At 38.6% G+C, this 15,714-nt stretch overlaps 1 protein-coding gene, 1 non-coding gene and 1 pseudogene across 2 annotated transcripts in view; 1 reads left to right on the top strand and 2 right to left on the bottom strand.

Annotated features, from left to right (window-relative positions):
- GLG1 (golgi glycoprotein 1) overlaps positions 1–15,714 on the top strand; it is a 122,825-nt gene that overhangs the window by 23,507 nt on the left and 83,604 nt on the right. The window lies entirely within an intron of this gene.
- Positions 3,442–3,568, bottom strand: LOC136162300 (small nucleolar RNA SNORA40). The gene has a single exon (XR_010662104.1). It is a non-coding gene; the product is annotated as a small nucleolar RNA SNORA40 (small nucleolar RNA).
- LOC136159082 (1-acyl-sn-glycerol-3-phosphate acyltransferase epsilon pseudogene) lies at positions 6,588–13,122 on the bottom strand (annotated as a pseudogene).

Here is a 15,714-nt window from a genome sequence, read left to right as displayed (position 1 = left end):
TTACTGATGTTGAGCATTTTCATGTGCTAATTGGCTATTTGTATTTCGCCTTTGGAGAAATGTCTACTCAGGTCCTTTGGCCTTCTTTTAGTCAGGTTGCATTTTGCTGTTGAATTGTAGGAGTTCTTTATGAATTCCCAATATTAAACTCATGTCAGGTTAGCAGACATTTTCTCCTATCACATGGGTTGCCTTTTCACTCCGTCAGTTGTGTCCTTTGATCACAGAAGTTTTTTATTTCGATGAAGTGTTGTTTATCTATTTTTTTCTTTCATTTGCACTTTTGCCGACATATCCAAGAAGTCTTTGCCAAATTCCACATCGCAAAGTAGTTCCCCTACTTTCTTTTAAGAGTTTTATAGTTTTAGCTCTTAAATTTAGGTCTCTGCTCCATTTTGAGTTAATTTTGTACATGCTGTAGGGTAAAGGATCCAACTTTAGTCTTTTGCGTGAGGATGTTAAATTTTTCCAACATCATGTGTTGAAAGGGTGTCCTTTTCCCGTTGAATGATCTTGGTACCCTTGTTGAAAACCATTTGACCAAATATGCTAAGGTTCATTTCTGTGCACACCAGTGCGATTGTCAATAACAGTTTCTGGGCTTCTGCTCCTGGGCTTTAGCTTCCAGTAAACTGTGGTTTCCTGTTTTCACCACCTCCAGTTTTGGGACAGGGGTTTGCCCTGTGACTTCAGGTCTGGTGGATTTCAGAAGAGTTGTTGATTTTCAGTTTGTTCAGCTTTTTTCTCATTGTGAGGATGGGAATGATGATTTCCAGGATCTCTCCCTGTCAGACCAGAAACCAGAAGTTTTCTAGGCTCATTTTGTACTTTTTCAGTCCCAGATCTGGAATCAACCACTTCTGTAAGGAACTCTTGTTTCTTTTTTGTGGAGAATGGTCTTTAGAAGCCAAGGTCTGGATGCTGGATGTGCTCATTGCTACTCAGGTGTCACTGCTTCAGCAGACAGAACCAAAAGATGTGTGTGTACATTTATATACATGCATGTGTATAGATGTATGCACACACACATACACAGATGTATATGTATGTGCACACGTGTGTGTATACTGACATCTCTTCATGTCTATGTGTACATATATAAGTCAACACATTCAAAGTTGATTTAGATCCATGTTGCTGCCTTCTGTACCACAGGGTTCATTTTAACTTTTTCCATTTTCATGTTTATAATTCCCTTTTATGACAGTGTAAAACTTGGTTCTTTCTACAAATTATTTGATTGCTGAATCATATAAGACACTGAAATAATTTCAGAATGCTAAAACTATGTCATTATGAGAGAGCAAACCCACTAACTAGGGTTCAGTATTTGATTGTAGCTCTTTTTGTCATTGGACTGAAGCTATAAAGTAAAAAATCAGTGTTCATAAGCAACTCAAGTGAATCCTCCCTCCTCCGTTTCCTTTCTCCTATGGTTATGCTAGTTCATTTGAAATCCAGTTAGGTTCATTTGCTTTTCTTTGGATTGCATTTTTGCCTCCCCTCATTCTTATTTTTAAAATTTTGAGTCAGTAAAAACATGGTTCTAGAATTGCTTCCCTGCTATACCTTTTACCCCATTCGCATCCTCCCACCCTTTCCTTCCCATTGCCAGAGTAGCCAGTCTCAGTTTTTAGTTTATACTTTGTATATATCAATTCATAGCAATCTTCCTTAGTTTATTCAGCCACTCTCCTGTGCTTGAGTGTTTATTTCCTGGATTTTGCGATTATGAGCAATACTGCAGTGGATAGTCTTGTACTTATGTAGTTTCAGCTTCCCAGGTGGCACAGTGGTAATCCGCCTGCCAGTGCAGGAGACACAAGTTTGATCCCTGGGTCAGGAAGGTCGCCTGGAGAAGGAAATGACAACCTGTTCCAGTATTCTTCCCTGGAAAGTTCCATGGAAAGGAGCCTGTTGGGTTACAGTCCACGGGGTCGCAAAGAGTTGGCTGAGGGACTCAGCACACACACATACGTAGTTTCATATTGTTGGAGATAATATTCCTGCAAGTGCAGTATTGTTGGCTTTTGTTGTTGCACCAACAGCATATAAGTTCAAAACAAACTAAACATTTCTGAAGTTTTGTACATTTTGTTGTTCACAAACATTAGTTGATCTCTTCAAAAATCTCTTAGTAAAGAACTTGCCAGGTACTACTACAGAGTGACGTAACCTGACAGAAGAATCTCTGACCTAACTGAATTGTTCTACAAGTGAGCATGGTAAAGTAAAACAGGAAGCATCTCCTTATCTCAGATTGGTTAGCTGCTTGCTTCTAAGTCACAAAACATTTTATATGCTTCATAATTATTTTTCTTAATTAGTAATTCTTAGTTGGAATTTTTTGGAAAAGATTATATCATGTACATCTCTGCAGATGATGTGAATGAAGTGCAGGCCTGTCACTCGTTAGAAAAAAGAACTAAACAACATTTATTAACTGTACTTATAACTTGACAAAATGGTCCCTGATTAAAAAACAAACAGAAACCTCATTGAATTTATTCTTAGTGTAGTTTGCTTCTCATGGACTTCCTATGATGAACGGTTGCTTTTCTCTTACCCCACCCTTGGATCTCTCATTTTCCTGGTAGCCCAGAAAAACCTCACTGGGATTTGTTCTTTTTTTTTTTTTTTTGGCTGCACCATGCAGCATGTGGGCTCTTGGTTCCCTGACCGAGGATCAAACCCGTGTCCCCTGCTTTGGGAGAATGGAGTCTTAACCACTGGGCCACCAGGGATGTCCCTGGGATTTGTTCTTGATCCCATTTAAAGCAATGTTTTCAATTTAGTTGTTTGATTTAGCATCTTTATAGCTTTTTAGGATTTACATATGTGTTTTTTTTTTTCTGCACAAAGGTTTCTCTTTATTCATAACATAGGCAAAGTTATTTAAGTCAATAAATTTTTAAGGATTTTCACACGTCCTGATTCTTTCCACTGCCAGTCACCATAGTTCCTCCAAAGTTGTCATCTTCAAGGCAGCCCTTACAAAAAGTTCTGCTCAATCCACAGCTGTGATGCCACAGCTGTTTTAGTTGGGCCTCTTTGATCTTCGGTGGAGTGCACTTCAAAGTTTGCCACCTGTAATCTTTAAGATCCAATTTCCTCAATCAGTTCACTATAGGATCCTGTTTAGGGTCAGGAGATGGGAAATCTAGTTCTCTAAAAGCTTATCAAGTTCAAATCATATTAATTCCTAAGTTATCACACCCTAAAACTTGACAGAGATCATTGGGATATGCCAATACCTTTGGAAAATCCAGACACTGTATTCCGAAGATAAAAGCCTAAATAAAGGAGCCCATCTTTGTTTGTTTTATGTCAACATTAAAACTGAGTACTAGGATCAATACAGCTGGTAATTTAAAAGCTTATTTAACTTTACAGCCCTGGAAGCAATCTTTATGCTCATCAATACACACCCATTTTATGGATCATGTTCCTTCTTATCTGTATCAAAACTCATACTGAACAATGAGTTGTGGGTTGCAAAAGAGGACTTACTTTTGCACTTGTCTGTAAGTCTTTGTCCACAAATTAAACAAAAACAAACACAAGCGCTATACATATGTGTTTTAAACAGTGGTGCAGCATAAGATTCAACTATTCTGGAAGATCTCTTGAGTTTTTAAAACAATTTATGCATTTGCTATCTCAAACCTGGTACAGTATTGCTATTCAGCATTCCTGGGGCAGCCTCGAATACTCTGATTTAGGATACCAACTCATTTATGTGGATTATTAAGACCTGTGCTGTGCTGTTTGCTTATTGCTCAGTTGTGACCAACTCTTTGTGACCGCATGGACTGTAGCCCACCCACCAGGTTCCTCTGTCCTTAGGAATTCTCCAGGCAAGAACACTGGAGTGGGTTGCCATTTGCTCCGCCAGGGGATCTTTGCAACCCAGGGATCGAACCCAGGTCTCCTGTCATTGCAGGCAGATTCTTTACCATCTCAGCCACCTGGGAAGCCCTTATTAAGGGCTGGCTCTTCAATGCAGAACTTTCAGGACACATTTACCTGTTTTCAGCTAAAGATAACTGAAATGCCTTTTTAGACTATGTTATCTTGGAAAAACATTGTTTTAGAGATCTTTTCTTAAATCTTGTTTTAGCTGGATGATTCAGGATAATCCATGCAAACAGTATTTTGGGGGAGTTAAAGCAGTACCAGCATCTCTAGACCAGATAGCTTTCTGTGTATCCCGAAGCTCAGCAGAGTAAATAGGAGTGCATCTTCAGAAAGCGCTCCCCTGTTCTCATCGATGCCTGTGTCCTGGCAGGCATGCACATTTTGTCTCTTCCTCTTCTTTTTTAATTCAGTAGTACATACAGAGTTTTAATATATAAAAATTAAGATTGGAGTACAACCAAGTTTATAATGTAGAACTGTTAAATCCTATTTTAGCTTTCCCTACTTTGAACTGTTTTTAGTTCTTGTGTTCTTGTATTTATCTGATTTTTAATTAGAATACCTAGGTTTTTTTTTTTTGTTAGACGTTGTCTACTGATTTCTTACAAACGATTTATATTTAGTTCTCATAAAACGCAACTGTATTTGCTCTGAAGCTGAACTTTGTGGAGCGTGGACTCCTGCAGAGCAGACTGTGCTGCACCACAGACAGGACCCATGCGAGGCAGTGTCTTTGGAATCGCAGCTTTATTTGGCCAAGTTCTGCGGAAGGCTTTTACCTACTCTAGTGAGATCAATTTTGGTCTATTTCCTTCTTGTCTCAGGCTCATTTATCAATCCTGAGTAATCAATAAACAGTTTTGTGTTGGTTTTTTTTTAACAGTTTTTTAAAAAAGAGATCAAATTCGTTGCTGCTTAGGTCTGGTTAGTTAAAAACAAACAAACAAAAACCAAACGAATGAAAATATCCTACAAAGCCCCACAAAATTATGTCTTACTCATTTTTTTTTTAGTTTTAACAGAGAATGGGGAGCAAGTTTAGGTCATGGCTATAAGAATGTTTTAGTATGAGGTCAGAATACTTCAAGCAAATTATTGTTTCTCCCCGTTGTGTTTTATAATGTTCACTTTTGTTTCTCTGTTATGGATTACAGTCTTTAGAAAGCTATGCTTCTTTTGCATTTCTGGGTCCACAGTCATGGCCAGTATTAACTCTGCAGAGTTCTTTTGTTAAAAGACATTTCTAGAACCTACTTTTTGGTGTTGATTTCCTTTGTGATTCAAACAGTATCAGGATAGATTTACTTGTGTGGGTCTGGCTTAAATTTGGAAAAGTTTTACTTGTTGAAAAAAAATTACACAATGTGAAAGTTGGGAGTTAAATTTTAACTTACTTGGTAGGCAAAAGGAGGGCTGCTGCCTGGGAGACAGCATTTCAGATAGTTCTAAGAAACCCCTCCGAGGAGGCGAGGGGAGGAGCTAGAATACATAGGAGTTCTGCAACAAAAGGCAGGCAGAACAGTAAAAGGTTACTGCTAATTAAAGAAGCCAGATAGTCAAGTTTAGGAATTCAGTGCTTTTCTGTGTATGGGAAGATGAGAGTCTGGGCTCACTGAAATCGTTCCTTTGATATGCACCTCACCAAACTGGGGCCAGGATCTGTGTTTTCACTTGCTGAGTTTCCTTGGGGCTCACCTCAGGGAGTGACTGCAGTCTGATGGCTCTTAGAGGGCAGGTACTCTTTTTCCTTCCTGAGTTTCCTCAGGGCTCAGCAGCTCATGCTGATGACTTTGACATTTTTGTTTACTGATATGGCAGGACATACATACTTCATTTCTTGAACTATTCCATTTCTTATACTCTACATAGGAAGAGCTTAGGGTACATATCTGGATCATTTGACAGACATCTCCAGAATTGGCATTCAGTTTCTAAGTTTCTCTTAATAGCTACTGAAAACACTATTTGTATAAAACTCAGCAGTAAATTTATTTACCCTTTGATAAGCTGGTATATTAGGCAGCACAAATACAAAAACTCTTGCCTTAGGCTTAGCTTTTTAGTAGTCCTAGAGACTTAATTCTCCTTCTTGATTGTTATCAGAACCTCTGTAGGCTTTGGTATCAGCAAAAGAAAACTAGGATGATCCTTTGAAAGTTATTTTTGTGTGTTTATATTGAAGCCCAGGTTTATGGAGGGTAGGGTCCCATGTATAAAGTATGATAAGTCATTGGAAAAAAATGATTTGCACTCAGTAAGATCTTAATGTCTGTTTTTCTAAATTAGAATCAGTACATGACTTCCTCCAAAAAATAAAAATAGAATATGTCTTCAGGTACTCATTCAGGATCATGAGTAAACCTTGTCAAAGGTTACATTTTAAGTGAAAAATGTAACCTTCAGTAAGGTTCTTTGCTTTTTCGGCTTAGCAGGTCTTGTTAAAGCATTACGAAATAGATATTAAATTAAGATCTAGAGTAGATTCGTTCTCTAATTTCTTCACATCCTTGTCTTTTGAAGCACCTATTCATGCCCATTAGTATCTTAGACTGAAGATTGCAAACTACAGCCCGTGGCCCAAATCCAGCCCACAACCTGGTTTTGTGTCTCTGGAGGTAAGAGTTGTCTTTCCAGTTTTTATTTTTATTTATTTATTTATTTTCAATGTTCAATCACCAAGGCTTTATTTACACTTCTTATTAAATTCAGGAGCAATCAGATGTAACGTGCAGCCACGAACAATAAACAGCGTAGCACATCCCACCGCCTGGAGACAGCTACTCGTTTATGCTTTAATACTAACCCACAAGCAGCCAATCAAGGTTCCATAAATCCAGGTCTTCACATACAGTTTCCTTCCAGCCTCAGTCATAAGCAAACCAGCAGTCAAACCACTTAAGATCAAGAATGATGGTAAGGTCTTCTTGAGACTTAGCTTAGAATTAACACTTTCTCCAGGAAATTTGTTTCTTCTTTCCGGGTCCGGTGAATCATAGAATTCTATAAGCAATTTATCTTTTATTTCAAAACGCTCATGAAACCATCTTTTCATGGATACTTGTTCTTCTGGGATATTTTTTTTGTCTATACGATCGATGTGAATATGAATTTTTGGACATTCTTTGCAGAGAAATTCAGCCATGGATGGCGCTTCCTTCCGCTGCCCTTTATCATCCACAGACCCTTCAAAAGCCACCGTAACATCATAAACTGCATCCAAATAATCCTTCATAGAATCAAAAGCAACGTGAGTTGCCTTTATTCTTGGTGTCAGCACATGTTTTAATACTGGAAGGCCTTCTTGAGCAGCAAATGCTTGACTAGCTGAAATGACTTTTGTTAGTTCTGGATTATATCTTGTTCCCTCCGGAAAAATCACAAGATACATTGGAGTTCCTGCATTGATGTAGCGCTGCAGCTTTTTCCTCATCTGATTTTCATTAAATTTGGCACTTCTTTTTACATAGATTCCTCCATGCTGAGAAAAATAACACCCATACAGCAGGAGCCATTTGAGCCCATCTTTCAGCACGTAGCGCACGTGGCCGAGAGCATTCTGCCTGACGGCCAGGATATCGGCAATGATCCAGTCGACTGTGCTTTGATGATTTGCTAAATATATTACATTTTCTTTATTTTTTGGCAAATCTCCATATAGCAATATCTGCACCCCGGTGTAGTTCTCGAAGAAGAAGAGCACCATGCTCTGATAGACGCAGTAGAGCCGGTCGTCCACCGCCTGGTAGAAGCGCGAGGGCAGCAGGGTGGAGAGCAGCCGCCAGGCGCCCCAGGCCAGCACGTAGGTGGGCGCTGTGCCCAAGAGCACGGCGACCGGCAGCACGCAGCGCACCGAGTGTCTTTCCAGTTTTTAAAAGGTTAAAAGAAGACACTACACGATTGTGGAGGTGGTTTGTACAGCACGAAACCTCAAATACTGTATGTCTCTTCACAGAACACGCAGAACATTTTCTCATTGTTCAGTATATCACATATGTATAACTCTGTGCATTTATTTTTGGCTGTGCAGGGTCTCTGTTGCCACACTCAGGCTGTCTAGCTGTGACCAGCGGGGGCCCAGTAGTCTTTGCCTACTGCATAGAGTGTGTTATTTCTTTGAGACTGTATTTTGATGTTAAATTGGGTGGTGTGGTTGGTTTGGTTGGGAGCTTGAATAGAAAAGTTTTAAAGAATTTTAAAAGAAAAAAATTTGGTTATAATGCTTTGTCACTTATCATATTTTATTGAATCTAAATCATATTTTTCACCTTAACATTTAGAAAATATTTTTATTTATTTATTTGGCTGTGCTGGGTCTTAGTTGCACCATGCGGGCTCTTTCGGTTGTGTTTTGTGGAGCCTAGTTCCCTGACCAGGGATTGAACCCCGGCTCTCTGTATTGGAGTCTTAGCCACTGGGCCACCAGGGAAGTTCCTTACCTTAACGTTTTGGAAATCACATGTATCTTAAATTTTATGACAAAATTATAGTCAGCAGTGCCCCCCCCCCCAGTGGTAAATAAAATAATAAAATCAATAAAGCATGCTTCATCTATTCTATTCATTTACATTATTTGTTAGGTGCACTGTTTTCTTGTTCCTTATATTGATTCCACCCCTTCTTATTTGGATATTACAGCCAAATTCATTATTTTGGAAATCTTTAATCCTTTAAAGATTGACGATCTAAAATCCTTTAAAGGATTTATTTGGGGGTTTATTTTAATTCTGAGCTTTGTAATTTAAGTTAGACAATAAGTGTGCATGCGTGCTCAGTCATGTCCCACTCTTTGTGACCTCATGGACGGTAGCCTGCCACTCTCCTCTTGCCATGGGTTTTTCCAGGCAGTAATACTGGAGTGAGTTGTCATTTCCTTCTCCAGGGGATCTTCACGTCCCAGGTATCAAACCCACCTCTCTTGCATTGGCAGGCAGATTCTTTCGCACTGTACCAACTGGGAAGATAATAAGCACCATCATCCATATTTAGTAGCAGAACAATTTAAGAAAATGAGCAGTTAACAGTTTGAGTAGCCCAGTATCCTGATTTGCTGCTGTCTGTTAACAAATGACCTGCAGCCTGATCTTCTGTGTTAGTTACAATTTTGCTGAATATACTGTAGAACCTTAACTAGAAAACCAATTTAGCTTTAGCCTGACTTGAGGTTTTCTTGGGTGTTTGCAGCTGAGAAGTACCTATGAGTTCATAGTAGTATTCTGTTGATGGGAAATGTTGAATAATTAGAAATTATATACTAATTGTTATTTAGGCCTTTTTACATCCAAAAGTAAGCCACTTTGTATTACAGAGACAATACATTTTTTAAAACCTTATGTGTTAGTGCAGAGTCACAAGTCAGTAACTTCATAAAAGGCAAGCCAAATAAAATAGGGAGGAAGGTGGAGATTAATGCCAACAATAAATATACAGACATAAGCTTTTTAATTTGTCAGTGATTCTAAACCCTAGTTGTACCTAGGATGATTTTTAAAAAATACCCAAAAGTCTCACATAAATAAATCATAATGTTTGGAATTGGTTGCTGGCAAGGATACTATTACTATGTATTATAGAAGCAAAATTGTTATAGATTTACCTTTAGTGCTTCGTTTCCTCCTCAATACTTCCTGCATCTCTAAGCTTCCGTCTAGGACCACTTTCCTTCTGCCTACATTTTTTAAAAAATATCTTCTAGTGAGAGTCTCCTGCTGGCCAGTTGTCAGTTTTGTTTGTTTAGAAATGTCTTTATTCTCCTACTCTTAAAAGATATTTTTGCTGGGTCTAGGTATCAATTATCTATTTCTGATATGTCTGAATGCCGAGTTCCAAAGAATAGCAAGGAGAGATAAGAAAGCCTTCCTAAGTGATCAATGCAAAGAAATAGAGGAAAGCAATAGAATGGGAAAGACTAGAGATCTCTTCATGAAAATTAGAAATACCAAGGGAATATTTCATGCAAAGATGGGCTCAATAAAGAACAGAAACAGTATTAACCTAACTGAAGCAAAAGATACTAAGAAGAGGTGGCAAGAATACACAGAAGAACTATACAAAAAAGATCTTCATGACCCAGATAATCACGATGGTGTGATCACTCACCTAGAGCCATCCTGGAGTGTGAAGTCAAGTGGGCCTTAGGAAGCATCACTATGAACAGAGCTAGTGGAGGTGATGGAATTCCAGTTGAACTATTTCAAATCCTGAAAGATGATGCTGTGAAAGTGCTGCACTCATAATGCCATCAAATTTGGAAGACTCAGCAGTGGCCACAGGACTGGAAAAGGTCAGTTCTCATTCCAATCCCAAAGAAAGGCAATGCCAAAGAATGTTCAAACTACTGCTCGCTTGTACTCATCTCACATGCTAGCAAAGTAATGCTCAAAATTCTCCAAGCCAGGCTTTAGCAGTGCATGAGTTGAGAACTTCCAGATGTTCAAGCTGGTTTTAGAAAAGGCAGAGGAACCAGAGATCAAATTGCCAACATCCATTTGATCATAGAAAAAGCAAGAAAGTTTCAGGAAAACATCACTTCTGCTTCTCTGACTATGCCAAAATTTTTGACTGTGTGGATCACAGCAAACTGAAAAATTCTTTAAGAGATGGGAACACCAGACCAACTTACCTGCCTCCTGAGACATCTGTAGGCAGGTAAAGAAGCAACAGTTAGAACCAGATATGGGGCAACGGACTGGTTCCAAATTGGGAAAGGAGTACGTCAAGGCTCTATGTTGTCACCCTGCTTATTTAACTTATATGCAGAGTACATAATGCAAAATGCTGGGCTAGATGAATCACAAGCTGGAATCAAGATTGCAGGGAGAATTATCAATAACCTCAGATATGCAGATGACACCACCCTTACGGCAGAAAGTGAAGAAAAACTAAAGAGCCTCTTGTTGAAAGTGAAAGGGGAGAGTGAAAAAACTGTCTTAAAACTCAACATTCAAAAAACTAAGATCATGGCATCCAGTCCCATCATTTCATGGCAAATAGATGGGAAACTGGAAACTGTGACAGACTTTATTTTCCTGGGCTCCAAAATCACTGTAGGTGGTGACTGCAGCCATGAAATTAGAAGATGCATGCTCCTTGAAAGAAAAGCTATGGCCAACCTAGATAGCACACATATTAAAAAGCAGAGACATTACTTTGCCAACAAAGGTCCATCTAATCAAGGCTATTGTTTTTCCAGTGGTCATGTATGGTTGTGAGAGTTGGACCATAAAGAAAGCTGAGCACTGAAGAATTGACGCTTTTGAACCGTGGTATTGGAGAAGACTATTGAGAGTCCCTTGTACTGCAGGGAGATCCAACCAGTCCATCCTAAAGGATTGAAGGGGGGAGGAGAAGGGGACGACAGAGGATGAGATGGTCGGTTGGCATCACCAACTCGATGGACATGAGTTTGAGTAAGCTCCAGGAGTTGGTGATGGATAGGGAAGCCTGACGTGCTGCAGTCTGTGGGGTCGCAAAGAGTCGGACACAAGTGAGCAGCTGAACTGAAGTGAACTGAAATATTTCATTGACCAGAGCAAGTCAGATGGCCAAGCCTGCATTCCAAAGAATGGAGAGATTAAATTCCCTCTCTTGAGGACCTATTGTATAGCACAGCAAACTCTACTCAGTGATCTGTGGTGACCTAAGTGGGAAGGAACTCTAAAAACGAGGGGATATATGTGTATGTGTAACTGGTTCATTGTGCTTTATAATAAAAACTAACACAACATTGTAAACCAGCTATACTCCAATTTAAAAAAAGACAAATGGGAAGGATTTGTGGCCTTAAAAAAATCAATCACAGTTTAGTATTTTAGCTTGGAATATTTTTTCTTGCAGCACATTTTCTTTCTACTGTTTTGGCTTTCACTGTTGCTGCTGAGCAGCTAGTTCCTATGGCTTCTTTACAGACTTTTTGTCTTTGTGTTCTCTTGTTTATTTGTGTTCTCTTGTTCACTATAAATGAAAATGTTTTGCAACGATGAATCAGAGTCAATCCTATTTTCAACAAGTTTCAGTTCAGTTCAGTTGCTCAGTCATGTCTGACTCTTTGCGACCCCATGAATCGCAGCACGCCAGGCCTCCCTGTCCATCACCAACTCCCGGAGTTTACTCATACTCATGTCCATCGAGTTGGTGATGCCATCCAGCCATCTCATCCTCTGTCAGAGGTATCAAATTTTCAAAACTATTACATTTTGATAATGCAAGTGCAAAAAAATCGGAACCAATGAGAAGTTGAATCTATTAAAGATGTTTTTGAAATCTGGAATTGTGGATATGTTCCAGGTTTGTGATTAACAGTTGATAGGTGTCTGGGTATATGTATACCTTCAAATTCAGGAAAATATAGACTAATAATTTGGGCTTACTCTGTTAAAATGTATGTTAAGATTTCTAATATGATTTTTCACTTTCTGTTAGAATTTTCATTTCATTCTACCCTACATTATTCATAAAATATTTTCCATAAAGTATTTAATATAAAAATGATAAATGATCATTTTTTTCTGTTATTCTAAAGGTTAGGGCTTCCCTGGTGACTCAGCTGGTAAAGAATCGGTCTGCGACGTGGGAGACCTGTGTTCGATCCCTGGGTTGAGAACCTCCCTTGGAGAAGGAAACAGCTAGCTACCCACCCCAGTATTCTGGCCGAGCAAATTCCATGAACTGTACAGTCCATGGGGTCGCAAAGCATTGGACACAACTGAGTGACTAACAGTTTCACCTTCATTTTAATTTGTTACCTCTTTATTATTTTTTAGAGGATTTTTTTTTTAAAGGATTTTTATCTTCCAACATTTTTAGTTGTTTATAATTTGAGAATTGGTCCAAAAAATCTAGCCTACCATTACCAGAAATGGATTATACCCGTACATATTTTTTAAAGCTTTTTTATGTATACTTGATTCAAGATACTATTGATCAAGCAATAGCTTAATAGCTGGGAGCCATAGTTTACGAGGGGAAACCTAAGAGTCATTAAAGTCAAGTGTAGCATTTCAGTTTAAACATACACCCCTCCCCAACGAAACAAAATATTTTTATTATCTTTAGGGTTTTTGAGTTAGTCAGATATATTTGTGGCTCTAGTAAGTTGAGTGTTACCAGTGTAGAAATTCAGCCTTGGTGTGTTTTTAAAAAGTGGTTACAAAGACACTGATTGATGGCTGTTACAGTGCCCGGATGACAGAAGATCACCCACCTCATACTCGGTGTGACATGCTTAGTGGGAACGTAACATTAAAACATTTACGGCAACCCTATTTTGAAGGTAGCTTAAGGATATTTATTTTAGGGTTCAATTTTTTTTATAGTGAATCATTTTTCTAAGCTGCCTTATATATACACAGCAAAGCAGTAGTAATTTCACATTCTCTAGTCGAAATCTACAGATGAGATGTAAAAGAATTTGATGTAATTATTTTGTTTCCTTCTACTAAAATCCACATTTCCTTCAGTTATTTTCTATTGTATTTATAAGCTCTGTTGCTAAGGAAATGACAGGTTTTCTTGACACTTAACAAGTGGCTTTGTCTGTCACTCCTCTTTAAGAATGCGGTTTTTGCGAGTTCCCTGATCTAGTGGTTGGTGTTTTCACTGCCATGGCCTGGATTCAGTCCCGGGTTGGGGAGCTGAGATCCTGTAAACTGTACAGCATGACCAAAAAAAAAATAAAAAAGAATGTGGTTTATAGTGTTGTTCTGGACTACACAAACTAGGAATTAAGGTATTTAAATACTGTACAAAGATCAAATATTTTGGTAACTTACAGTAGGCTGTTGCTGTGAGTCTTGGGTCTTGAGGTTAGTGGTCTCAAGTTAGACATGTTTTTTCTTGAACAGCAAAGCTAATGGTTTAGAGCAGTGCGTCAGAGACTTGGGAGAAGGTAAATCAAGCTCGTGTAATGGTGAACGGATGCTTAGTCGCTGGTACTTGTGTCTCTACTCATACTGTATAAATGACGCAGGTGATAGAAGAAATAAATTAATAAATGTGGTTGTCGGGATGGGGAATACGTGTAACTATATGGCTGATTCATGCCAATGTATGACAAAACCCACTGAAATGTTGTAAAGTGATTGGCCTCCAACTAATAAAATAATATTTAAAAAAAAAAAATAAATGTGGTTGTGCTGTAAAAGATGAGACTGTTGTCCCTTACGTTATTTGACTCCTGTGCGCCTTGTAACATGCTCGTGCATAGTACTTGGGTTTATTATAATTAAGGTCAACACTGATGTTTTCCATTTTGCATAGTGAATTATGTCTAGTTTCATTGTCACCTGAGAAAGTCATGATAAAGTCAAACTGGAATTATTCCAAGTACTGAATAATCCAGAATGCTTTGAATTACAAAATTGAGTCTGTTAGTATTTACCAGGCTGTAGATCTAGAACCATTGTTATGAAAACATAAGCAAGTTCTCTTCCTGCACTTGTCTTTTTGTTTATTATTTTTTGGTTTCTCTCTTGGCTTTTGCATTCTTGTAGTAGTTGTAGCAGCAATTGCCACAAACCAATGGCAGCAAAATTCTGTTTCTTGGTTGGTTTTTGTCTTTGAGGAAACAAATTTGATGACTTCTTTCCAGAGCTAATTACATGTCATCAGCTTACGGGCCTTCCAGAGAGGTAGGCATTTTCTTTGCAATAGTTGCACAAAACTCTGATTTTGTTTGTTTTGCCGTGAATCTGTCGTTGAAATCCCCTCCAGTATTTCGGTACACTACAGCTGTAGCCAGGGATCTGTTAATAGAATGTATTTAATACTGAGATCTAAACTTAGTAGTTTGCCATCTGCCTGTTAAAAAACAAATGAGACTAACAAGTAAGCAGGTTAAAATTTAGTAACTCTTGTAGGCCTTGTTGAAAAATGTAATTTAGGAGGCTGACAGATTCCATTGAGATTAAATAGATAATGGGTATGAAAATGTGTCTTGTTACTTTTGGAAGATGTAAGACAGAAGTTGCTGTTAATGTGCTTTGGAAGTAAACAGGCCCATTTGCCAGAATATTTTTTAAAAAATGTCTTAAAAGTACCATGTTCCTTTTTCCTATCTCCTTATATTTCACTGGGTAACTTCATCGCGTTTAACGTATAGTGTACATAATACTACTGCATTTGTTTAAAAAAAGAGAGACCTTTACTGTGCTGTCATTACAACTTTAAATAAACGTGGACTAGATTTTTTTTTTTTACCATTTATTTTTATTAGTTGGAGGCTAATTACTTTACAGTATTGTAGTGGTTTTTGCCATACATTGACATGAATCAGCCATGGATTTATATGTATTCCCCATCCCGATCCCCCCTCCTGCCTCCCTCCCCACCCCATCCCTCTGGGTCTTCCCAAGGCACCAGCCCCGAGCACTTGTCTCATGCGTCCAACCTGGGCTGGTGATCTGTTTCACCCTTGATAATATACATGTTTCGATGCTATTCTCTCAAAACATCCCACCCTCGCCTTCTCCCACAGAGTCCAAAAGTCTGTTCTGTACATCTGTGTATCTTTTTCTGTTTTGCATATAAGGTTATCGTTGCCATCTTTCTAAATTCTATATGCGTTAGTATATTGTATTGGTCTTTATCTTTCTGGCTTGCTTCACTCTGTATAATGGGCTCCAGTTTTATCCATCTCATTAGAACTGGTTCAAATGAATTCTTTTTAATGGCTGAGTAATATTCCATGGTGTATATGTACCACAGCTTCCTTATCCATTCATCTGCTGATGGGCATCTAGGTTGCTTCCATGTCCTGGCTGTTATAAACAGTGCTGCGATGAACTTTGGGGTGCACGTGTC

Source organism: Muntiacus reevesi, chromosome 2 (genome assembly GCF_963930625.1).
Source record: "Muntiacus reevesi chromosome 2, mMunRee1.1, whole genome shotgun sequence".
NCBI lineage: Eukaryota > Metazoa > Chordata > Mammalia > Artiodactyla > Cervidae > Muntiacus > Muntiacus reevesi.
Note: the sequence above shows the minus strand (reverse complement) of the source record. Positions and strands in the feature narration are given on the sequence as shown.